A 24636-nucleotide genomic window follows, 5' to 3' on the forward strand; every position below is an offset into this window, starting at 1 on the left:
AAGGCAAGAGCTCTTCTCCCTCTGGTCCCCCATCTGCTATACTGTCTGTGAACATGGAGGCTTCATTTAGCCACCATGAATAATTGGTGCTGACAGATCTGTCCTTTGTGAATTTGTTGAACGATCCCTAAAAGATGAAGCCATCTTCACATCATATGGCAGTGAGTTCTGTAGGTCAACTAAGCATTTTCTCCTACCCTATCTGAATCTACTGCCATTATTTTTGCTGGGCAACCCCAAGTTCTTGTATTATGATAAGAAGAAAGGACTTTATTCATAATTTTATAAACTCATCCTTTAGGGACCTTAATTCCCCATCCCAACTTGAAATAACATTCACTGAATAAAGCATGAATGAATGTTATCCAATGCTGAAATCAAAAAACAGAAGTTCAAAACAGCTATCAAACATTTTGGAGGAAGGCTGCAGTGGAACACAGACTAACAGTAAGTCCCATGGTATTGAATGTAATTTTCCAATAAATATGCATTGCACTGGGTTCTAATATTTGGTTATTTAGGACATTTATTGCCTTGCCATTCTCCCCAACAAAGACCTGAAGTGGCTTACAAACCCACCTAAGAATAACATAAAATAGTCAGTTTAGTCAAAATACAGTTCAAAGACACAAACACACACAAAATCAAAAGCACAGAACTACACTATAGGCAGTTTCTGGATCCAGTAGGTGAGAGGGTGGCAGGCCATGAGCTGACAGCCAAGAGCCCTTTGGCTAATGTTAAAAGGCTCATGTGCCTTTGGCCATTCCCAGGTTTAATAACTGCAGCCAGGAAGGGAAAGAAGAACTCTGACTTGGTGCTATATTCCCAAATCCCCCTCCATGCCTTTCAGACATGGTTGCTACCTAGAATGGCCAGAAACATACCTTTCAAAGTGGGATATATCAGAGTACTAAATAACTGATTAACTAGGGATGGACGCCACCATCAGAGCCTGTTCCTAAACCGTTGTGGAACTTCTGACCATCCAATGTCGGACAACGGTGCTTAGGAGAGCAGTACGTTGGATCCCGCTTGGAAGTTATCTTACCTTCAACAGCTTTCTGTTTTTCTCCCTCTCTAAGTTTTGAACTTAGGGATACCAGCTGATAAGTGTTCAAAGTTCAAAGCATTTTATTGTTGTAGCCATAGGCCATAACAACCCAGCAAACCCCCCAAAGTGTACGGTTTACTTCTAGCCATAAAAATTAAAACATTGAAAAAAAAATACATAGTAAAACACAGAACTATGAACAAGATTTAAAACATAAATAATAAAACAACATGACAAAATGAGACTATATGTTGGCCAAAATTCTTGCATGGGTGGCTGTGGTTATCTTCTTCCTTATTTTTGTTGCTAAAAAGATGAAGTAGCCACCTTAAGGGTAACATCTGGAATGGCATCAGCCAGTAAAAATTTAACACTTTCCTCTCCTGATTTAAACTTCGTGAGAAATTGATTCAGCAGTTTATTTCGAATGGGCCCATAGAATGGACAGGATAGAATACAATGAGCAATATCTTCTATCTGATTGGTACCACAGGGACAAAGACGCTGATCTACAGGTATTTTTTGAAATCTACCCTGAAAGTACAAGGATGGCATGGTTTGGAAACGGGCTTGGGTAAATGCTTTTCTTAGAGCGGCGTTTGAGAGGTCAGCTAAATAGTGGGAAAAGGATTTATTTTTCTTGAACTGGGGATACCAGACAGAGAATTTTGATTGATGGATCAGATTGATGTCACGAAGGGACCTGGGCATCCCCTGGAATTACAGCACATCTCCAGAATACAGAAATCAATTCCCCTGGAGAAAATGGATGCTTTGGAGGGTGGACTCTGGGGCACTGTGCATCACTGAAGTCTTTATAGTTCCCAGGCTCCATCTCCAAATCTCCAGGAATTTTCCCAACCTGAAGCTGGCAACTTCTATCCCCGTCTCTCACCAGTGACCAGGGCAGGGTACCTGGTACTCGAACTTCAGCTCGCACATGAAGAAGCCACGGCTGTGCTCCAGAATAACAGGGAAGCTTACCCTGTGGCCAACACGCTGCGTTTGCACACGTCAAAGGCAATTTCTGGGGGATGATTGATGGCCATTCTTGGACATCCGCCTCTGCTCTCCAGAAAGCCCAGTGGCTGCTCGGAAGGGAAATTGTTCACAATGTTTACATGGGAAAGATGAGAAAGCCAGACATGGGAGGTTGCGAGAGGCAAGAGACGTAGCGAGCCATCTCCATCTCCGTTCATTGTGCTCAAAGCAAACGCTTCGCTCGGCTTTTAAAACAGGGCAAATTTCAAACATTTCCCTCCCCCCCCCTTCAGCTCCCAGCCACTGGCATCAGCAGAAATGGGCCAGTTAAGAAAGTGGGAGTGGGTGATCATGCTAATTGCTGCATTTTGAATGTTTTTGCGCTGGGTAGAAAAAGACTTTGCCTCTGGAGGAGGAAATTGGGACAGCATAATTGGATTTATGACCCATCCTATTCCCAAGACTGGTGGCGACCAACATGCCCTTGTTCTCTACACACTCCTACAAGTTTAGTTATGGTCATTTACATTTGTCCCAATAGGGCCCCACTGAATTTCAAGCAGAATACTTTCAGGAGTATGGCTTTTTTTTTTTTTTGCTTGATTTTGAATTTGGTTGGATTCACTCAGGTATACCTCTCAAGTTTTTCCCATCTAAATGTCTACTTGGATTTTGGAGTTCTGAATTACCTGATCTTGCCCTTTGGGGACAGAAAGGGTCTCAATTCTGAGGACCTCCACAGGGAAGAGAAAGGTCAATCCAACAAGGGGTCCCTTTAGAAAAACTGCTGCCTGATTGACAGCTGGCCAAGAATAGCTGGATGGTGGGGGTCCATCCCTGGCATAGTGGCTGCCCCCTTCTCATCAGGATGCCAATCCCCCTCATGAGAGAAAGGAAGAAGAAGAAGACTGCAGATTTATACCCTGCCCTTCCCTCTGAATCAGAGACTCAGAGCGGTTTATAATCTCCTATATCTTCCTCCCCCACAACAGGCATCCTGTGAGGTGGGTGGGGCTGAGAGGACTCTCACAGCAGCTGCCCTTTCAAGGACAACCTCTGCTAGACCGATGGCTGACTCAAGGCCATTCCAGCAGGTGCAAGTGGAGGAGTGGAGAATCAAACCTGGTTCTCCCAGATAAGAGTCCACACACTTAACAACTACACCAAACTGGAAGGGCATATACAAGCTACAAAGCTGCTTTTAAAGGGGATGAAGATCTTTCTGCTTCAGACTGTGCAGGAGAACAGCTAGAGGAGAGGAGGAGGAGGTGAGCATGGCGTGAATCAGAAACTGCTCACTTCTCCATATGAAACCATGTGGGAAGGTATCTGAGAGTTGAAGCAGCCAGGCAGGTGGGGCTGGAATGCAACCTATGACATGTTGCTAAACTGTGAAATTTGCCGCTTGTTTTTTTTTTAGATTTGTTGTATCAGTTATAGTTTATATATTTCATTCTATGGTTTCTTTTTTTTATCAAATGTTGTACATTTAATAAATGTTGTACATCGCCCAAAGTGATTCAAACGTTGGACATCACCCAGAGTGATCTGGGCAATTAATAAATGTAAAAAATAAATAATAAATTGTGACTAACCAGGGCTGGATTTACAAAGAGGTCGAGTAGGCACCAGCCTGTGGGCCCTCATGCATTTAGGGGCCCCGGGCTGGTTTGCCTCTTTCTGCCTCTCCCCCACAGCTTTGTCAAGGGGGGTTTTGAGAAGGTGCCTACAAGAGATATTAGGAGATAATTTGCAAAGGGTCCCTCGAGATTTTGACTGCCTAGGGACCTCCACAGGGTTTAATCCAACACTGCAGCTAATGAAGGGAGAATCCATAAGGACTCAGGGAGGGGGAAATCTTATTACCCCTGTAGCTTCTTCCCTTCTTTTGCTCTGGCTTCCCTCTGCCACTACCTTCCTTTTCTTCTGGTTTGCCATGTCTGCTGTGGTGTTTCTCCCTTTTGCTGCCAGCTTTGGCATACCTCAGCCCTTCTGTTTATCTTCTATAGCAGGGGTGACCAATGTGTTTTTTGCCTACTACTCCCATCAGCCCCAGCCAGCTTGGCCAATGGCTGGGGCTGATGAGAGTTGTAGGCAAAAAAAAACATCTGTAGAGGTACTGTTGGCCACCCCTGTTCTACAGGCCACCACCAGCTCCATGCATCAGTTTGGTGATGTGGTTAAGTGTGATGAGAGCCAGTTTGGTGTAGTGGTTAAGTGTGGGGACTCTTATCTGGGAGAACCAGGTTTGATTCCCCACTCCTCCACTTGCACCTGCTGGAATGACCTTGGGTCAGCCCTAGTTTTCATAGGAGTTGTCCTTGAAAGGGCAGCTTCTGGGAGAGCCCTCTCAGCCCCACCCACCTTACAGGGTGTCTGTTGTGGGGGGAGAAGATATAAGAGATTGCAAGCCGCTCTGAGTCTCTGATTCAGAGAGAAGGGCAGGGTAAAAAGCTGTAGTCTTCTTCCTTTTGAGTTGCTACAGAATGCTTATTTCACATTGCCCACTCTGTGTAACTGATGTATGAATGGGATCAATAAAGCACTACAAAAAAGCAGTCTGGCTGTGACTATATATTCATATTCATTTTTGTGTGCTGTTGCAGAGAGGTAAATCAGGAAGCATTAATGTATTTGTGTATCAGTATTGGAAAGGAAGTGTTGCAGTATTTATATCCATAAGGGTTTAGGGGTGTTTCTGACTTTCATGACTGCTCTGGTTTGACTTGAAAGTTGGTGTTCCTTTCATAGTTTTTTTTTTAGCTTTTGGAGAAAAAGCTGCTTCTTTTTTTCTCCTGAGCCAAATAACAAACTTTGATGTTAAAGTTGTTGTTAAAAGGGATGCCTCACTTTAAAGGGGCATAAGAGAAATTAACAAAGTGGGGGGGAAATGGAAAATAAAATAAGTGGACTGAAAACACTCATAATGAACACACTGAAATTAAAAGAAAAATGGCATATTCGTACATCAGTGTGAGTGGGCACATCAAAAGTAGAGGAGAGATAAGATGTATGTGAATGGAAGGAACTGAAATTCATTAAAATTCTTCCAATTAAACTGGGATTAAAGAAGAGTGGAATGATTCAGAGAGAAATTCTGAACAATAAAAGTAAAGAATGGGAGAAATCTGTTGGTCCCTAGAGTACCCAACTTTCAATAGTCTTAGGGAGTTGTCCAAGGTCCTGAAGTTTGCTCATCGGTAATACTTTTGTCATGACAAACTAATCCAGCACAAAGCACCGAGTAAGATTTTGACTTCATCAGACCTGTTTCTTTAAACTGGATGTTCACTAATCGAAGAGTAGGCTAGGGAAGATAAATTGATATTGTTGTTTGCCGGGATAGCAAGTTCAGAGTTGCTAACAGTTATAGCACTGCAGGAAAGATAGGACTTAGGGCAGGTGATGGTGCTAGGCTCCAGGAAAGATCTCAGAATATGCCCAAGATTTGGAAGACAAAGATGTCTTGTTTGTGTTTCTTTTGGAAACTTAAACACCAGCAGTAATTTGTATCTGTCTCTGTTGCTAATGGGGACATACTGGTCCCTTGTGAAGCTGGAGATCAGTTGTGTGTGTGTGTTATGTGCCCTCAAGTCATTTCTGTCTTCTGATGACCCTATGAATTAATGTCCCCCAACTGTCCTATCATTACTAGCCTTGCTCAGATCTTGCAAGCTGGGGGCTTCCTTTATTGAGTCAATCTCTCTCATGTTGGGTCTTTGCCTGCTTTCTTCAATGTTTCCTAGCAGCATTGTCTTTTCCAGTGACTCTTATCTTCTAATAATGTTATCAAAGTAGGATAGCCTCAGTTTAGTTATTTTAACTTCTAGGGAGAGTTCAGGTTTGATTTGATATAAAACCCATTGATTTGTCTTTTTGGTGGCCCATGGTATCATAAAGCTCTCCTCCAACACCACATTTCAAATGAATCAACTTTCTTCCTGTTGACTTTCTTCATTGTCCAACTTTTCACATCTGTACATAGTAATGGGATCATTTTTAGCTGAAGTCAAATTGTGCAATGTTAACTCATGGCTGGAGGCCATGTATTTTCTGTCCTCTTCATCAAGTCACATCATTATGTTGGAGAAGTTCATTCTTTCAGGTTTCGGATACTCTCAAGGATTGTTAAAGTCAGTGTTTTGTGAAACAGTATGACGGTCTGTGTTGCCTGTTTCTTGATTCTTACTGTCTACTGCAGGTTGTCTTCTCCAGATCTTTCTCAGCCAGTCACAGGCTCTCTGCTTTCCCCTTGACCTCCCTGCAAGGTGATCCACATATTGGAAATCTATTGATTTGTGTCTCCAAATTACCCTCAACCTCCTCTTGTGCCAAATGGAAAATTTCAAATTAAAAGCAGAATGATTATTTCCAATGGTTCAAAACTCGGTGAGCTTTCCTATTTCAGCACATAAACTTTGAAATCTGAGTGCCTTAAACTTATAGGGAAAGCATCTCTTTTTTGGCAAGGTTCAAATGTGAACGCTCATAAACAGCTGTCAAACACTGCCAAATATGAAATACTATTGTGTGCTTTCAGATAGTTACAATTGCATGTAGTATTTATTTATTTATTTATATTTAGACTTATATCCCGCCCTTCCCACAGAAGTGGCTCAGGGCGGCTGAGGAGTTGGGGGTAAAAGGGAAGGATGCTGGGGGGCTGATGGTTGGGAGACCCAAGGGTCCTTTATCTTGGGGAGGGTGGGAAAGAGGAGTCACCTGGGGGAACAAGTAGTGAAGGGTTGGATCTTAGGGTTGGATCCTGCCAACTCTCATTTTCAGTGCACTCCCCCCTTCCCCCAGGTTTCTTGTCCACATGTGTCCCACAATCCCCAGGATAGCCTTTTGGGTGACCAAAGGAGGCCTCACATCTCCCTCTTTTGCAAGTGGAATAGTTGATAGGACTAGGATCTGTTCCTTATGATTTGTTTTTTTGTCATCAAGTCACAATCAATTTTTAGTGACCTCCTAGGTTGTGGTTAAGTGTGCGGACTCTTATCTGGGAGAACCGGGTTTGATTCCCCACTCCTCCACTTGCACCTGCTAGCATGGCCTTGGGTCAGCCTTAGCTATCGCAGGAGGTGTCCTTGAAAGGGCAGCTGTTGGGAGAGCTCTCTCAGCGCCACCCACCTCACAGGGTGTCTGTTGTGGGGGGAGAAGACATAGGAGATTGTAAGCTGCTGTGAGTCCTTGATTGAGAGAGAAGGGCGGGGTATAAATCTGCGGTCTTTTTCTTCTTTTTAAGGAAAGAGACATTCAAAGATGATTTGCCATTGCCTATCTCTGTGTAATAACTATAGATTTTCTCAGTGGTCTCCCATCCAAGTACTATCAAGGGCTGACCTTGCTTAGGAATTAGGGTGAGGAAAAAGAAATAGGGCATAAGGAGGGAAGTCACTTGAGAATGGGCAGGACTGTGGGGGAAGACTTCTGATGGAGGGAGAGAAGAGGGATTACAGGAATGGAAGTAGCTAGAGTGCAGGGAAATAGAACTAAGGGAAAGAGGAAGCAGTGTGATATAGTGGCTCGACTATCACACTAGGAGCTTGAAGACCCAAGTTCAAATCCTTACTGCTCCATGGAAACTTGCTGGATGACCTCAGGCCACTCTCTCAGCCTAACCTACCTCACAGGGTTGCTGTGTAGATAAAATGGAGGAGAGGAGAATGGTATAAACTTCTTTGAATCCCCACTGGGGAGAAAGGTGAGGTACAAATGAAACAGATAAATAAATAGGGGGCAGAGCCAATGAAAGTGTAGCTGGTGAAAGCCGGGGGCAGACAGCTAAGAACTAGAGTTAGGAGAGGTGATGGGCCAAAATGGTGGAAGTCACTATTTGTCCTGCCGATTGATTTTCACTTGGGTTTTTAGGGAAGGAAATATGTTGCTAGATTGGTTTTATGGGATTCTGCTGTGCTCTCCTTTTTGCTCCAGTGCTCCTACAATGTTCTCTTCAGAAGTGCCTCTCTGATGCTTGCCAAAAGCAGTTGATATGCCAAGTCAAACAGTTTCTAAAATTCAGTAAGAGCCTATGTGGAAATTCTTTTTTTTTTCTCCACAAAAAGGATTTTATTTACAACATCAAAAGACAAAAAACAAATAAACAATTAAACAACAAATCGACAACAGCAACAACAACAAAAAAGAAAAAGCATTATTGGTAAACCTATATACATTTGTCTAATGGAGCGAAATTACTAAGACTAATACAAATAATGTTATTCTATCCATTCAAATCCCAGTTGTTTGGCCCATTCATACATTGGATACCAAGTTTTCTTACACTCTTCCAGATTACCATCTTTTAACCTATAAGTTAGCGTATCCATTTCTGCAGCATCAAGAAGGTTAAACATAAACTCCCTTTTAGTCGGTATCTGAGACGTTTTCCAATATTTGGCAAATAAGATCCTCGCTACTGTAATAATATGGAGTAGTAACTTTTTCGTTGTTTTAGGTAGTGGAACTTTACATATATCTAATAAATATAATTCTGGTACATGGGGAATACTTATTTTTAATATCTTTTTGCACCAAAGCGATACTTGTACCCAGTATTTTTTGGCAAGGCCTATGTGGAAATTCATCCCAACCTGATATATTTTTAAAAACTCTCTTTGGGAGTGCTGAAACTGGAAATCTTGCAAAATGTTTCAAGATCTGTAAATATTCCATTCACTTTATATTGCGATCTTTGGGAGGGGTGGCCTAGGAGGAAAGACTACTATTACCCCTTCTTTTAACAAAAAAAATCCCCCATTCCTTTGGAATGATCCTGATCTACCAGGATTATAGTTGGCCTATCTGCTCATTTTGATTTTTCTAACTTGGAGCTCCCAAGCTGGTTTGCTTGCAGCAGCTTAGCTGCTATTTGTACCAGGATCATCTTTGCTGCACTCTGCTGGGTCTCTTCCCCCACCTCTGCCTACATGCATGCCCTCTGCGTAATGCAACAGTTTTGATTAGCTGTGAGTATGATTACTCATGTCTGGGTGTTGTTTAATTCCCCCCTCCATTTCTATTGTATTCAGGTTCATATTTATCTCTCATTGTTGCAATGAACATATGGCAACCCCAGCGAGGGGTATACAAGGCAAACGAGAAGCAGAGGTGCCTTCCTAGGTGGTCCCCTATCCAAATACCAACCCTACTTTGCTTCCAGGGTCTGTGATTGTACTATACCATATTGCCTTTCCTCCCACTGTATTCAGTTACCTATCGTCAAATCCAGAAATTGGTGGAAGTCACGATTTATGTCGCTAATTGATTTTTGCTTGAGTTTTTGAAGAAAGGAATATGTTGCTTGATTGGTTTTATGGGATTCTGCTGGGATCTCCTTTTTTGCTCCAGTGCTCTTACAACTTTCTCTTTGGAAGCTCTTCCCCCTGATGCTTGCCAAATGGCAGATCTATTTTATTTATTTATTTATTATTTTATTTTATCACATTTATATCCTGCCCTCCCCTAGTGGGCTCAACGATCTCAACAGATCTCAGAAGCTAAGCAGGGTTGGTAGTTGGAAGGAAGACCACCAAGGAAGACTCTGCAAAGGAAGGCCATGACAAACCACCTTTGCTTTTTGCTTGTGTTGAAAGCCCCTTGATGGCACTGTATGTCAATTGGGACTTGGCAGCAGTTAACACACACATAGTGACATCCTGGGAAACAGAAAAGTCTGAAGGGTTACTCGGAGGGTGAAGAGCTGGTATGGTGCTCTTTTCCTTATCCCTCACATACTGCCATGTTTCCACATTATTTTATGATCCTTGCTGTTCTAGATTTAGGAATGTGTCTTCATTTTTTTTAAAAATAAAGTTACTAGGTACAGGCACCTTCTTGCTTCACGGAGTGTGGAGCTTGCTGGTAGTTACCCAGTGGTATGAAATTCTGCACATGTTCAGAAGTTTTCTCTTGTTCTCATGGTCCAGAGACTTCAACAGATTTTTCTTCCTGTTCAAGGGTGCAGAGAAGAAGATGCAAAGGGGGAAGTTGCCCCAGGGTCCCACAGTGCTGATGGCCCCCAATATCTTGGTTCATAACTCCAAAGATTAGGGAACAAACAACTCTGCATTCATCTGACCTTCCACCTTTGATTTTCACATCAGTGGTTTATGGAGCTAAGCAGAAAGTTCAAATCCTATCCAGCGAGTCAGCAGTTTTGGTGATGAATGAATTTAGTACCATTAATTACTACATACTAAGCTATATATACCCTGACTTGGATGGCCCAGGCTATCCTGATCTCATCATTTTTTTTTTGGTCCGGGCTCCCACCTGGTGGAATGAGCTCCTGCTGGAGATTTGGGCCCTGTGGGACTTATCTAAATTTCTCAGGGCCTGTAAGATGGAGCTCTTTCATCAAGCTTTATTGATCCAGCGGGTGTCCCCTGAAGTCATTGCTCCCCCCAGCACCTTACCATCTCGGTGCTTAGGTTATGCTGAACACTACCAGCCTATATGCAGTTTATGACTTGTTGCCAATGATGTGGATCATGGTTTCTGTTAATTCTGTAATTATGATATTATTTAGTTTGGATGTAGGTTCTTTAATGTTTTGTAAGGTTTTTTTTTTTAATGTAAGCTGCCCAGAGCACTCTTGCGGGATAGGGCGCAGTTTAAATTGAAAAATTAAATTAGATCTCAGAAGCTAAGCAGGATCAGCCCTGGTTAGCACTTGGATGGGAGACCACCAAGGAAGTCCAGGGTCACTCTACAGGGGCAGGCAATGGCAAACCACCTCTGAAAGTCTCTTGCCTTGACTACTCTCCCGGTTTGTCATAAGTTGGCTGCTATTGGACAGCACTTTCCACCACTACCAAGCAACATATAGTGCGATGTTGCTGTTCCATATGCTTAAACACACTCTTATCTACTGACAGTATGGGGGGGGGGTCCCATCCAAATGAGAACCAAGGCCAACCCTGCTTAACTTCTGAGATCTGATGAGACTGGGCTAGCCTGGGCCATCAGTTGGTCTTATGGGATTTTAGCATTTGCTGCTGATATTGTATGACTGTTTTCTCATATGAATTCTGTGTGCCACAGTTGCCTTGGGTTGAGATGTGACATCAAAGGTTTTTCAATGAAATTCAGGGTGTTTTTTTTAAAAAAAAAAATTCATCTGCAAAGGTAAACCCCTGCTATTTCTTGCCCTGCCGATAGTTAATAAGGCTTTCCTCTAGTTCTGCTGGCGTCTGCTAACCAGGTATTCCCTATGTGGCCATTTAATCTGGATTGCCTGCTCTAGCTGGGGACTGCTGAAGTCAGAGGTAGTTTTTGCAAAGGGAGCAAATTCTCCTGACCCTTGTTACACACTTGCTCTAATGTTTCCCTGTTTCAATGTTCAGGTTGAAAACAGCCATTTGGGGGAGGTTAGAAATATTTCATGAGAAACATTTAACCTATGCAGAGCTTTTTTGCTTCGTCCTGCACTAAACCCCTTCACTGCTGCTTTGGCACATTTCCCCACAGTTGGTTGATGCTTCTCTTGCCTTTGTCTCATGGATCCTCCCACGTAGAGAATGAAATGAAGTCATACCATACAGCCAGTGAGACTGAGCCATGTGGCGGTGTCATGGAGGGCAAATCAAGTTCATTGAGACAAAGAGCAAGAGGGCCCTGTGTCAACTGAACAGGTGTATATTTTAGGGGGAAAGCTATGCAAAATTAGCAGAAAAAGCCCAGAGGAGGGGTTCTTTGAGGCATTACTGGACATGCAGTGAGTAGTTGTGGGTCTTCAAACAGACAAGCTTCTAGTGCTTTTAATCCCTTGGGATGTGTGCGATTCTTGGAAGATGCAAAGTGGTGTGCTTGCTTCACTCTTTTCAAAGACCAGGTCAGCCGAGATGGAGGGTAGAATCAGTACTGACATTCCAATCATCTTTGATTGCCTGGTTGGCTGGTCTCAGATTCAGTGGGAGCTCACAGGAGTGCAGCTCCTGAACTTTTCTGGGAGTTCCACCTCCTCCTTTTGAGAGTTCTACCTCCTTGTCCATTGAATAGTAGGTGCAGCTGCATAACAATCCCTGGATGAGCTCCACCACCTATTTTTCTACAAAATGGCACCTGCTGGTTGGTATCTTGAAGCATGCTTAAAGATGCCAGTGCTCACATGAAATAGCCTTTCTGTGCTGCTATATACATACTCTTCCACTAGAGTTGCCCACTTTAGCTTTGGAAATTACTGGAAATTTGTAGGGAGTGCCTAGAGAGGAGTGCTCAGTGGGATGTGATATCTGTGGAGTATCATAACCAGGGCTTTTTTGAGCAGGAACGCACAGGAACACAGTTCCAGCTGGCATGGCCAGGGCTCCAACTCAAAAAAAGGTCTTCACAGAGGGAAGGTACTAGACAACCCAGTGCTCCCAGACTGTGTGCTCCATCTTCTCTGCTGCCTCCAGCCTCCAATGGGCTTGTGAGGAGAGAGATGTGGAGCCACCCATGAGGGCCCCCTCCCGGAAGAAGCTGGGCCTGCCACTGCCTGCTCCACTGCACATGGGTCTCTCTCATGTTTGGGGGGGCCAAGCAAGGTCTCTCATTGGGCTGCATAAGAACACACATGAAATGCAGCTGATGGCACTGTACTGTTCTGTGTCAATATGCAGAAAGTAACCTACTGAATGGATGACATCACTTTCGGTGATGTCAGGGGGTGTCACCTAAGATGCAAATGAGTTCCTGCTGGGATTTTTTTTTTTTACACAAAAAGCTCTGACCAAGGCTGCCCTTTGCCCCACAGGAACTGATCTCTGTAGTCTGGAGCTGAGTTACAAATCTGGGAAAATGCCAGGCTCCATCTGGAGGTTGGCAACCATATCTCCCACACCAAACTCTCCTTCCATGTGGGAGCCTCCTTAACAAGCACACTTTCACACTGCAAGATCCTATCACCTCTGTGCTGAAAGATATACGCTGGCTGCCCGTCTCTTTCTGGGCAGATTTCAAAGCACTGGTTCTTATCTTTAAGATGTAAAATGGCATGAGGCCGTCAGGGTGCTTGGAGGACCACCAGTTACAATCCTCTTCAAAACACTGTTCCCTGTACCCCCCTATGCAGAGTTAAGGCAGATGGCAAAAAGAGAGAGGGCTTTTTTAGTGGTAGCATCTCACCTTTGGAATGCTCTCCCCTTTGAAGCTCACCTAGTACCTTCCTTACTTTTCCTGATTCGTATCACTTGAACCTTCCCAATTGTTACTTGCCTCATAGCATAAACATATCAGTATCTATATGTTTTCCATTGTAGAAGAAGAAGACTGCATATTTATACCCCAGACTTCTCTCTGAATCAGAGACTCAGAGCGGCTTACAATCTCCTATATCTTCTCCCCCCGCAACAATACACTGTGAGGTGGGTGGGGCTGAGAGGGCTCTCACAACAGCTGCTCTTTGAAGGACAACTCCTGCGATAGCTATGGCTAACCCAAGGCCATTCCAACAGCTGCAACTGGAGGAGTGGGGAATCAAACCCGGTTCTCCCAGATAAGAGCCTGCACACCACTACTCCAAACTGGCTCTGGATACATTTGAACTGAACAGCAAGGGGGCCCTGAGCCACTCCTGGGAAGGGCGGGATACAAATCCCGAATAAATAAATAAATAAATAAATAAACCCATCGTTTCCAAGCACCGTGATTCTGATTCAACAGTGTTGGGGGGGAATACCTACCGTAGTTGGTTTTTAACTTTAAAAAGGAAACATCTGAGCACAGATTGCCCTGCATCTTGCCGTCTGTGTACTGTCTTCTTGCCCCCACATGACTCTTGTCAAAATTTGTTGGAGATATTCATGGAATCATCGAGTTTCTCCTCCCTTCTTACAGGCTTCAAGCAAAGGTCACACAAGCTTCTGGGAGAAACAACTGCTTTGAAAGGGAAGACTTGGGAAAGTGCCCAGTGAGGTCCATTCAGGGGTGAATGGATCCTGTCTTCTAAAAGGTAAGCTTTCTAACGTTGTCTGAGAAATTAGACTAGTTTTAAACCAGGCTTTTTTGGGGGGGGGAGGGGGAAGGAGAAAGAAAATGGTGGTAGAGCACCTGTAAGCCTTTCTGGATGATTGGCCAAGGCTAACTCAGTGTAGTTCCATTTTGGAAGCTAAGCAGGGTTGGCCCTCATTAGTATTTGGATGGGAGACCCATCAGGTCACCCCAAGCTGCTGCCAGTATTTCTTAAAAAAAAAATAGCCACTGAGTGCATCTTGGCCTATGCGCATGACCACGAAAATGAATGGAAAAAAATAAATACAAACTGCGCTACAGGGATGGTGTGCGACAACGGTCTGACCACATGGAAGTGCCTCCCGCAAGAGATACGGGCATCTTGCATGGGAGCATCTGGATGGGATTCGGCCATTCCATTTTAAACTGGCCTGATTTGGGATGTCTTCTGTGCACCTGAAGCTGCCAGTCTGGACCCAGCCTTTGTGAGGCAGGCGGCGCTGAGAGAGTTCCGAGAGAACTGTGACCGGCTCAAGGTCACCCAGCAGGCTTTGCATGGAGGAGGAGCGAGGAATCGAACCTGGTTCTCAAGATTAAAGTCCATCATTCTTCACCACTACACCAAGCTGGCTCTCATATATGGCACCCTGAGCTCGTTGGTGAACAGGTGGGATAAAAATGTGCCATATAAAAAGATGTGGTTAGAGTGTTGGACCAAGCTCTGCAAGATCCTGGTTCAAATTCCTCCTCCGTCTTAAAGTTTGCTGAGGGAACCTGGAGCAAGCTGCTTTCTCTTGGCCTAGTTGAGAGGATAAAAACTGGGAACAGAGAACTTTGTACTCTGCCCTGACTTCTTGGGAGGAATAAAAAGATGTGCTAGATAGAAAACCGAGCATAGTGGTAACATAAGGAACCCGGAGAGGACTTGCCTCCGCATCACTACTTTCTCAGGGCAAATACCACCCATGTTTTGCTCCCTGAGGGGGCAATGTCACTTGGCAAGCAGTGCTGCCTTCCTCCGCCACTTCACCCACTCTGTTGGCAGATGGCTGGCGGAGGCCTTGTGTGGCGTAACACATCTCGGAAATAATTCTCGGCTAATTCTGAAGGAGCACTCAGCGCCGAAGCCACAATATAAATACAGCTGTCTAACCCCTGTGGCCTCCCCACTGACTAGACAAGCCTGCTGGCTGCTATCAATGGGCAGGGGGAAGGGCAAGAGAGAAGCTGATAATTAAGCAATCAGCCCCTCGCAGAGGTGGAATCGTGAGGAGATAGTTATTGTGCTCGAATCATTGGGGGGGAGATCGAGAAAATGGGAAGGAGCCTCATTTGTGTCAATCTGAAAGCGGTTATTGGAAATCGCTGATTTCACAGAGCTGAAGTGAGCTGACTGCTCCAGATTCTTCTCTGTGAGCCAAGTATTTAGCGGATTTGCTGCCTTATATCAAGTCAAGCTCACCTCAGTATTGCCCTTTGTGATTGGTAGCGGCTCTCCGGTGGTCTTGGGGCGAGAACGATCTTCCCCAGCCCCAGTTGGAGATTTTTTAACTGGAGATGCCAACTGCAGAATTCTTCTTTCTGTTCTTGGCCCAGAGTGTGGATTGCCTCAATGCAGAATCTAATTTTGTTTTGCACATATGGCCACAAACAGCTCCGGCTAGTCCAAGGAGCAAACTAGAGGAAATGCTAAGAGATCGCTGGAAGGTTCTTTTACAAGGGAAATGGGATCTGTTCTGGGCCCTAATAGAGAGAGAGGACCCAGAGAGATGAGCGCTTGAGACAACAGCCCTAAGCAGTTGGAAGTCAATCCCATATAAGTGAACAGAGCTTAACTCCATTTCACATTCTCAATCTACCCTAACATAGTCTGGCACATGGTCTTTCCTCAAGGAGTTCAGGGCAGTATATGTGATTCTTCTTCTCCATTTTATTCTCACAACAACGCTGTGGGGCAGGCCATGCTGAAAGAGGGAAAGAGAGCGAATGGTCCATTGTCACCCAACAACCTGGAGGGAAAAAAAATGTCTTGTCCCTTGAACTGAAGTGTGATGTGTAGAAATGTGCAGCTGAAGCTCTTCATGGCATGGAGATAAATAGACCTCACCATGTCAATACCCTCCTATTGAAGCTCTATTAAGAGGACTGGATATTTTTTCTTCTTCAGGCTATTGGCCATCTTATTATCTCATGAACTGCTTCGCCTCTGATTTAGCTGACTGACACCCACTCTGCCCCTCCTACACTGTTATTTAGCCCTACAAGAGGAGAAGGGCCCTCTCTCTTCCCTTCTGCAGGTAATAACCACCTGGGGTTATTGGATCTGGATTTCCCCCTTCACATCAGAGTCAGTTTGGTGTAGTAGCTAAGTGCAAGGTGTTATCTGGGAGAACCGGGTTTGATTCCCCACTCCTCCACATACACCTGCTGATGTGATTTTGAGTCAGTCACAAGTTTTCTCAGGGTTGTTCTGCTCAAGAGCAGTTCTGGGAGAGCTCTCTCAGCCTTACCTATCCCGCAGGGTGTGGGGAGGGGAAGGGAAAGGAGATTTGTAAGCTGCTCTGAGACTCGTTTAGCTAGCGAAGGGTGGAGTATAAATCCAATCTCTTCTCTTCTTTATCATCGTCATAAAAAAGGTAGTCCCCTGTGCAAGCACCAGTCGTTTCTGACTCTGAGGTGACGTTGCATCATGAGATTTTCATGGCAGACTTTTTACAGGGTGGTTTGCCATTGCCTTCCCCAGTCATCTACACTTTCCCCCCAGCAAGCTGGGTACTCATTTTACCAACCTCAGAAGAATGGAAGGCTGAGTCCACCTTGAGATGACTACCTGAACCCAGCTTGGTGTAGTGGTTAAGTGTGCGGACTCTTATCTGGGGGACCCGGGTTTGATTCCCCATTCCTCCACTTGCACCTGCTGGAATGGCCTTGGGTCAGCCATCGCTCTGGCAGAGGTTGTCCTTGAAAGGGCAGCTGCTGTGAGAGCCCTCTCAGCCCCACCCATCTCACAGGGTGTCTGTTGTGGGGGCGGAAGGTAAAGGAGATTGTGAGCCGCTCTGAGACTCTTCGGAGTGGAGGGCGGGATATAAATCCAATATCTTCTTCTTCTTCCGCCAATATCGAACTCAGGTTGTGAACAGAGAGTTCAGACTGCAGTACTGCAACTTTACCACTCTGCACCATGGGGCTCATCATAGCCCCAGTTTAAATTGGGGCCTGCTTGGTTGCTATGCACCTGTCACAAAAATCAAGGGGGATTCCTATTTGCATCTCCTTGTCTCCTAGGGATGAACTAATATAGATATTTCTGAGTCTTTTTTTAATGTCATACATTTGTTGCCCATGTCATTGGTTATGGTCTGCCTGGTTTCTATTGTTGCTGCTGATTCCTCGGGGGTCTTTTTGTTCACTTGAGGCCATTTTATGCCATCGGTATGCATTTTATAGATACATGCCATCGGTACAGCATGAACACACAACTTCTTAGGTGATGTGTTGGATTCAGGAGTGGTTTTCGCTGATGGAAGGGATTTCCAGCCATGGAAAGGGACTTTCTCCCATCCCACTGCTGCAGCACAAAATGTTCTGCCAAGAGGCTGCTGCTGGGAGATGGGGGACCCCTAAAGAGAGGCAGATTGGAGGGGTCTGCAGTTTGGGAGTGGGAGAACTGGCCCAGATTTCACTCCTTCTATTAGCAGAAATATGCCACTGGCTCTGATCCAGCATTAAGCATTTGTAGATTATATATCTGCCAGGGATGCAAAATATAATGTTGAAAAATTTATTCATTCGTGAAGTGGGGGGTGGGGAATGGCATACAGAAAGATAAATTGAGGGTTGAAAATAAAGGTTTATTTCTCAATGGGGAGATGAACATTAAACAGTGCCACTCAGGATTGCCAGCGCTGAGTTGGGAAATACCTGGAGATTTTTTGGGGAGGTGGAGCCTGGGGAGGGTGGGGTTTGGGGAGGGGAGGGGCCTCAGTATGCCATGGCATAGAATCCACCCTCCGAAGCCGCTATTTTCTCCAGGGGAACTGACCTCAATTGTCTGGAGACCAGTTGTCTGGAAACCAGGAGATCTCCAGTCACCACCTGGAGACCGGCAACCCTAGCTCTCTCACTGTCAAAACTGGATCTATCTTGTCCTTATCACATCTGTAATAGGCCTGATGTCTATGTGGCCAGGTTCAGTCTGGATGAGAGGCTTTTCATTTTCCAAGGGAGCCCTCCGGAGCCTGATTTTTCTCTCGTCACAATTAATGCATGCTTGTTTGGAGAAATAAAATTTTACGGCCTTTTGCCAGGGCCGGAGGCAGTGTCTGGCTGCTCAGCAAAAAAGTGCCGCCTTCCGGGAGATGGATCACGTGTCACGTTCTGAGATGAAAATTTATTGGGAGAAGCCGGGTACCAGGCATTTCTGACGCAAGCAATGTGTGCCCAATTAAAATGATTTACATGGGCTGATGAGTCGCAGGACTCCCTCCCTGGGAGTCAAGTGCCTGTGGGGTGGGGGAGTTATTCTGTACCACTGTTGGGGGCTGCCTGGGGAGCAAGAGATGTGGGTCAACAAAGCAGCAGGCCTCTGAGTTGGGCATCTGTGAACCTAGAATTTGGGCCTCTTCACTTGGATGCATTCCAAAAGAACCCTGAATATTAGAACAAGAGGAATAAATTCTGCCTTGTGCATCAAGGCATATTCAAATTTTGTTTGGAAGGGAATTCTAGCTTGGCCTTTGTAACAAGCTGGGGGATGTTGCCTAGACAATACAACTTCTGCATAAATTTAGAGCTTGTATTCTGTTTTGCTAAAAACACTAGCTTCTCCCTCCCCCCCCCCCCTCCGCTTTTCTTGCTGATGACTTGGGGATAGACTGACTGCCTTGACAGTTAAGGCAGGAATAACAGAGTAAGGAGCCTTTGCCAAAAAGGGGTCACAAAGTTCTTGCAGGTGTGGAAGAAAGAAACTGAGGAAGGGCAGGGCTTTTTATAAGCAGGAACACAGTTCCAGCTGGCTTGGCATCTGAGGATGTGGCCTAATATGCAAATGAGTTCCTGCTGGGCTTTTTCTACAAAAAAAATAACCTGAGAGAGATAACCTTTCCAGATAGTTCCAATCCTGCATGTCTGTCTGTCGGTGTGTAACCCTCTGTAGATTTTACATGAACCAGGGCTTTTTTGTAGAAAAAACCCAGCAGGAACTTCTTTGCATATTAGGCCACACACCCCACCACCAAGCCAGCCAGAACTGTGTTCCTGCTCAAAAAAAAGCCCTGACATGAACCATTCTGTTCATGCAAACCAGGAGCTCGCCAGCTGTACATCTCTGTCTCGCGTGAATTGGGCAACATGTGGATCTTCCATTCAGTTTCCATTTGTGTAAAGGAGAACCCTGATTTCTCCCCACCCCCAGCCCCAGGATTCTGGCTTGTGTGAATGGAATGTGCATGGAAATGTCATGTGTTGTCCAATTCACATGCGATGGCAACATCACACACCAGGCACGCGATGGGGACCAGTACACTACCAATATGCATGACTGGCAGGCCCCTGATTCACATGAATGGAGCAGAATGTAATGTCTGCAAAAGACTACTGTGTTCAAAGAATGTTAATTCTTCTTGTAAGGTTCGTTCTTTGTCCTGGGGCTGTTTGAGATTCATGTTTCTGGACATCTGTCATGATGCATTATATCACTAAGCCTGTCTGTATCGGAGGGTCCATAGTAGAGCAGCTATTTTGCATGCAAAAGGTCCCATGTTTAGTCCCTTGTACAGCCTGTTCAAAGTAGCTCAGATTAGAAGTTTTGGAATATGCCTTTCTTTGCCTTGGACCCCAAAGAACTGCTGCCAATCAGAACTGACGATACTGGGTGCCACATGGCCCAATGGATAGAAGTTTCATAGGTTTGTAGTAGCCCATGCATCTGTCCTCTGCTTTTAACCAAACATGCAGAAGCTCAGTGGCAGAGAGTGTCCTTTTCAGTTCTTGATTTCAAACTCTTGTTAAAGCATTTCAAGTAGCAGATGCTGGAGAAGACCTACCTTTGCCAGAGACCTTGGAGAAGTATTGATCAATGTTCCCTCTAAGTTGTGGAGTCCTGTGAGCCAAAATTCTACTTAGTGAGCTACTGGCATTAAAGGTGTGAGCTACTGCATAAATTAGTTTGCTCTGGGGCGATTGTTCCTGAGTTAAGAAAAAAATGTTGCTTACTTTCCACCTCTCCCTCCCCATCTATTTTCCTTCCTTCCGGTTCTCAAACACCTGACATTTATTCTTTGTGGCTCTTAGGTTAAGCATGTTTGGCCACCCCTGTGCTATATATTGCATGTGTGGTTTGGGGAATCTGTGGGGGTTTTTTGTTTGTTTTAAAAAGGACTCTGGATAATTCCTAGTGCATCCCTTCCACTTAAGAAACCAAGCAGTTTAAGATCTGCAAGATCCAGTGAGGAATTCAGATGAAGCAGATTTTGCAAGCATTCTAATGTATTCCTAATATATTCTTCCTACCTCGGTAGAATCCAAAGCCTGATTGTCAAGGTCCTTTTTTTCCAGGCTTACTTAACTATTCTGGGTTTCAGATGTCCTGGGCTGCCCAGACAGACACCCTGACCTCTCTTCCCTTTGACTGAATCAGGGCGCCAGCCAGATATGGAAATGCACCTGCCTCTCTCTTCTTCCATAAACCTGAGAGCATTCTTCAAGGCCCCAGATTCTCATTACTACTCTGGTTGTACTGCGGCTGCTGTCATCCTGGGAGACATCTGGAGCAAATTGAGAGCCAGAGCAAAAGTGAAGGGCAGATGCAGAGAAGAGAGAGGCCAGGAAAGGCAGGCGGGGGGGTGGGGAGCAGAGGATGGAGAGGGAAAACAGCATGCTAGTTTTCAGACTAATGCTACAGTCTTTTTGGAGGGGGGCTTTTTGGCTCAGCCTTCCATCCTTCCGAGGTTGGTAAAATGAGTACCCAGCTTGCTGGGGGGAAAGCGTAGATGACTGGGGAAGGCAATGGCAAACCACCCAATAAAAGTCTGCTGTGAAAACGTGAAAGCAACGTCACCCCAGAGTCGGAAATGACTAGTGCTTGCACAGGGGATCTTTTCTTTTCCTTTCCTTTTTTGCTGGTGCTGAATGCACTCATTCCCCTTCCCCTACTGTGATCCAAACAAGTTGTGGATGTTTTTGTAATGTTTTGAAAACCTGCATGACCTCCTTGATTAGAGACAAGAGCAAGGGGAGGGGAATGGGTGTTCAGGAAAGGTAACAGTCCTCTTTATTTATATTAATTTTCCACTCTTACGAAATATTGTTTTCTCTGTCTCCCAGCAAAGATTTAAACCACAAAGTGACAGCCACTTTCTTCCCTCTGTCATCATTTCTCCCAGGGAGAGGGAAGGGAAAGAGGGAGGGAGGGGAAGCCTGCATACTGGAGGGGTGAGGGTTTTTTCATATGCAGAGTGTCAAGTGGGCAAAAAGCATGGGGAGAATCTCTGGCTTCTAAAGTCCTCTGAATCCAAATGTGCCCCCCCCAATTTTGGAATTCAAAACTGCTAGATCTTGTTTTTTAAGCAGAGATTATGCATTAGCGATTTCCCACTGCTCATAAGCAATCCATGAGAGCATTTGATTCCATTGCATCTTTTTTCTCTTCTGTGGTCTTAGATATGAATTGATGTAACAGCCTTAAATGTGGTTGGCAACGTTCATTATATGATTAACAGCAGAGCTTTCTGTCACACAATAGCGGAAGCAAAATCCAGCAAACGAACATGACTAATTGACAGAGTTTGTTCAAGTTCTCCCTCTCCCCATGTTAAACAGGCACATTTGCTATGTAGATGTTTTTTAAGGTGGGAGAGAGAGTAAAAGGAGAGCAAGGAAAGGGGTAGGCACCTAGAAACCAATTTAAATTGGGTTACAACACTGGGTAAGGAGGAAATGTCCATCTGCTTTATTGGGGGAAACCCAGTGACTGGTACCCTGGAGGGCCACTTGTCCCAGAACCCCCCACCCTATCCCATAGTGGCACCAGACATACAGGAGGATACAAAAAAGTGCCATTCCAAGAACGAATATGTCCCTGCTGCAATGATGGTATCAAAGCTTTAGTCCATGTCATATTTGACTGTGAGACTTATAATGATCATCGCAAAGTACTTCCATTTTCCACGGCCAAAGCTTTTACCAGTAGTCAAAAACTGCAACTCCTTGAGAATCTTCTTGATGATAAGAACCCTGAGATTGCATACAAATTAGCAAAATGTGGCTGGCTTGCTACAAGAATAAGGAAAACTCTAATAATTTAGTCAGGAAATGGCTAAACACCTTTGCCAATCTGTTTGCTGTAACTGCCATGTTCTGTTATATTTGTAGTTTTTCAACAGTATTTTATGCTTTTTTTATGTACGATTTTATGGTAATTCAGTTTCAATTTTGTATGATTTTATTGTTTTAAATACTGGCTTAGGCTGTGAATAAACTAAACACTAAACACACCAGGAAGAACACCACTGTACCTGGCTTTACTCTGCGGGCACTAAGGTTGCCAGTTCCTAGTTGAGAAATTCACGGTGATTTGGGGATGAAGTCTGAGGCGGGTGGTGTTTGGAGATGGGAGGGACCTTAGCAAGGATTGATGACATAGCATCTATTCTCCAAAGCAGCCATTTTTCTCCAGGAAAACTGACCTCTGTAGCCTGGAGATCAGCTGTAATTCCAGGAGATCACCAGGTCCTACCTGGAGGTTAAAACCCCACTGGGTCTGGAAATTCTTAGACATTTGTGGGTGGAGTCTGAGTAAGTGTGGGGTTTGGGAGGCAGTGGGACCTCAGGTGGGTGTAATGCCATAGAGAGCCAGTTTAGTGTCGTGGTGAAGTGCTCAGACTCTTATCTGGGAGAACCGGGTTTGATTCCCCACTCCTCCACTTGCAGCTGCTGGAATGGCCTTGGGTCAGCCATAGCTCTCGCAGGAGTTTTCCTTGAAAGGGCAGCTGCTGAAAGAGCTCTCTCTCAGCCCCACAGGGTGTCTGTTGTGGTGGTGGGGGGAAAGTAAAGGAGATTGTGACCATTCTGAGACTCAGGGAATAGGGTGGGATATAAATTCAATTTCTTCTTCTTCTTCTTCTTCTTCTTCTTCTTCTTCTTCTTCTTCTTCTTCTTCTTCTTCTTCTTCTTCTTCCCATCATAGCTACTATTTTCTCCAGGGGAATTGATCTCTGTAATTCTAGGAGACCTTTCCGCTCCACCTGAAGGTTGGCAACCTCACTAGGCATAGTGAGGCTGGCAAGGAAGAGCACAGGGAAGGCTCTTTTCCTTCCAACCAGTTCTTTGGCCTTCCATCAGGTGGGGGAAGGGGCATGGTGGCAATTACAGTTACCAACCTCCAGGTGGAGCCTGGAGTTCTCTTGGAAATACACCTGATCTCCAGAGATCAGTTCCCCCTGGAAGAAATGGCAGCTACAAAGATCTGCAGTCTGGAGATCAGCTGTGATTGCTGGAGCTTGACAGCCCTATGATGGATCTTGCTTGCTGGGTGAGGTGCGACTGAACCTTGGGCAGGCCTTTCTCCTCCACCACCCCTTTCTATCTGCAGACCTTCCTCTCTCCTGAGATTTTGCAGGTTCTATGAGCTCAGGCAGATCATGAGAAGGAGGGCAGGAAGGGTTGAATTGGGACTTAGTTTTTGTGGCCCTTTCTTACACACCCAGCAGGGAACGCTGATCGACACTGGATTCAGGAAGCTCCACACCAGTTTGGCCAGGGATCCTGGAGGTTTCTTGCCATTTTCTGGCCATGGAACAGGGGTCACCAGGGGCGGGGTGGGGAAGTAGTTGTGAATTTCCTGTGTTATGCAGGGGATTGCACTAGATGACCTTGGAGGTACCTTCCAACTCTATGATTCTGTGATTCTTCAGTTCTTTGTCCTGCAGTCATCAGGAAGATGTGGGGGTGGAGAGACGTCAGGAGGAGCCCTCAGAAAGGGCTTTTCTCCCAGGCCTGGTTTTGAGGCACCTTCCCCCAGCTGCCATGGCGAATGAGCCGGTGCAGCCCCGGAGTGATTAGCTCATTAGGCAAACAGCTTTCCCCTTGCATGAGATGGGATTTCAGAAGCAGGCTGGGTGCTGTGTTACAGATGTGCTCCTTCATCTCCAATTAATCCTCCTCACCGACGCAGAGCTTGGAGTGTCTGGCTTCCCTTGAGGACGTATGTCCCACATGTCAGTTTGCCAACTTCCCGGTAGGACCTGGAGAGCTCCTGGAATTACAGAGATTTGTTTCCCTGGAGGAACTGGCTGCTCTGGAGGGTGGACTCTACAACACTACACCCTTCTGAGATTCCTTCCCTACCCAAAGTTCACAATCTGTAGGCTCCAACCCCAAATTTCCAAGAATTCCCCAAAACAGAGTTGGCAATACACCTTCTTCCAAGCTGGCCCGGAGGGAGACATCTGAGGCAATGAGATCCACGGTGCAATCCAAGGCAGAGTTATCCCCTACTGACTCCATTGACTTCAATGGATTTAAAGGAGTATGACTCTCTTCAGGATTGCACAGCCAGTTTGGTCCAGCTGGAAGACGTTCCAGGTCCGGAGTTCAAGTGATGAGGGTCAGATCACGATTTGGGGGAGGGTGTTTCAGTTTCACATCTGCAAGATAGAAGACAGCCG

At 45.2% G+C, this 24636-nt stretch overlaps 1 protein-coding gene across 2 annotated transcripts in view; it reads left to right on the forward strand.

Annotated features, from left to right (window-relative positions):
- The first annotated feature begins 13855 nt into the window (after positions 1–13855).
- SRRM3 (serine/arginine repetitive matrix 3) overlaps positions 13856–24636 on the forward strand; it is a 102142-nt gene continuing 91361 nt past the window's right edge. For both annotated transcript variants that reach the window (XM_060259429.1, XM_060259430.1), the window contains exon 1: positions 13856–13973. The gene's annotated coding sequence lies outside the window, so the exon portion shown is untranslated. The remainder of the gene's footprint in view (positions 13974–24636) is intronic.

The sequence above is a fragment of the Heteronotia binoei genome, chromosome 18, assembly GCF_032191835.1.
Source record: "Heteronotia binoei isolate CCM8104 ecotype False Entrance Well chromosome 18, APGP_CSIRO_Hbin_v1, whole genome shotgun sequence".
Taxonomy (NCBI): domain Eukaryota; kingdom Metazoa; phylum Chordata; class Lepidosauria; order Squamata; family Gekkonidae; genus Heteronotia; species Heteronotia binoei.